Below are 2,050 nucleotides of genomic sequence, written 5' to 3'. Positions count from 1 at the left end.
TTGCGTAAAGCAGATAATCTTTGTCTCAAAACGCTACGTTTAAACGTGGATGTGAGCGAAAACAACGCGTGTGGTAAAGCTAACGGTGGAAACTGCAGTCTTCAGGCAAGATCTTTTCAGCAGTTTGTTGTTATTTTTAGTTGCTTTTCCTTCTGACATTTTAAACCGACACAGCAGGAAACTTGAGTGGTCAAGTCAGCTCCCTCCAACCCCACCAGAAGTCAGGACCCAAAAAAACTGAGTTCTTTGAAATCAGATTGATACACTGGATTCTCAAATAGTTAACACTGAAAAAGATATAAATCTTTTTCCAGTTGGAGCACGCTTCACAAAGTTTAAGTGCCTCTGAGTGGGCTTCTGAACTGTCACTGCTGGTATTATTAGTAGGCAAAGAAAGTCCCATTTTAATTAGAAACTTTATTTTGAAATACATTACACAGTTTACACGTGAAGTGCTTTCGCTGTAAGATACTTCAAAACATTGCACTGAGCAAAATGGCTGACCGGTTTCCTTGAAGCTCTTCCAGATATGTTTTGTTTTTATTAACAATATCTTTCAGAACTAAGATGCAACTCAGGCATTTGTATTCAGAAGCTGTTACTAAGTTTACCTTAGGGAGAAAGTACACGCTTAACTGTTCCAGTTAACTATGTGCTTCAGTAATGATGTTAAGGATTTGGCATTGAGACCGAAAGAAACCTGAGTCCTAATTAAAACTCGTATTCACCAAAGATTAAAAACAACAACAACAAAAAAAAACCTTCTGAAATTACTTTTTTAATAAGGCACAGTCAGACATGTATTTATAAAGACTGGCTACCAACTCAGTTTTACTTGCACAGCCTCCTCGATGCTGTGTCAAAAGCAGCCTCGAAGTTGTTCGACCTGTCTGCTGCTGAGAATTTTCAAGAACAAGGCAGAGAAATAAGGCAACTAAAAGAACAAAGCAAGGAAGTTCAGCGTTCGTGATGGATTCTGCACATCTGCAAAGTAGTTCATTCTGTAAATGGAGCGTTCACCTATTGTTATTAAAACGACGGTCAACTGTGACAAGGAAAATAGAAGTGGTGCAAGCAGGGCATGTTTGCAAAAGGAGTATTGTAAAGGTTGTTTTTTGTCGTTGGCTGTGAGGTTTTTGTTCCCCCTCCCCCACTTCCAAAAACTCCGGACGTTTGGTATGCTTTCAGGTGAAGACTGCATGCAGCAATTCCCACAGCTTTCAAAGAATCTAAATTGAATTCTAAAATTCCCCTCTGTTACCCAGAAAAGCTGAACGTAACAGGAGGTTGGCTTGACTACAGGTCAAATATCAGTGAATGAAATCTCCATTTAGATAATGAGCCAGAACTGCCATTCTATTTCGCATTTCTTATTAGAATCAAAAGGAAACCTTCAGGAATAATAACAACTCAATTATACCATCATTTTGTCAGAAAGAAAGTTCAAGAACTCATAAGATCCATCGTTGTTTAGAGAACATGAAGGAACTCAACTCTCAGTCATAAGACCTAAAATAAAAACAAGAAAAGGAGGAGGGGAGGGTGCAGGACAGGGGAGAGAAACCTTCCCTTCCCCTCCCAGTTAAATCCTTGAGGAATAATTGCTTGAGCATACCACTGTATGGCTTCTGTGGCCTACGAATGCTTCACAGATACTCTACAAATTATCCTTTTAAGCTGCTTGTTTTCAGTTTTAAGTCACTTAAAATAAAGACACTGCATCCATTCCCCTACGATAATCAAACCAAGGAAAAAAAAAATCATTAAAAGCATTTCTGATACAAATTTGTATCACATATTAAAAGATATTTTATAATTCTGTAAGACAAAACACACAAGTTTTTAAAAATTCTTTTGCACAGCTGAACTCAGTGCAGGTTTAAGATAAAAGAAATCCATGAATGAAAGAGGCATAACAGATGTCCAATATAAAATACATTCTAAAGTAGTTTACAGAATGGCTGAATTTCAAGCAAAGAACTGAGGACAAAGGATGTCAATGACAAGCAGCCACATACAGAACACAAAGCAATAAGTTTAAATCAGACTA

Source organism: Gallus gallus, chromosome 3 (assembly GCF_016699485.2).
Source record: "Gallus gallus isolate bGalGal1 chromosome 3, bGalGal1.mat.broiler.GRCg7b, whole genome shotgun sequence".
NCBI classification, from domain to species: Eukaryota; Metazoa; Chordata; class Aves; order Galliformes; family Phasianidae; genus Gallus; species Gallus gallus.
Note: the sequence above shows the minus strand (reverse complement) of the source record.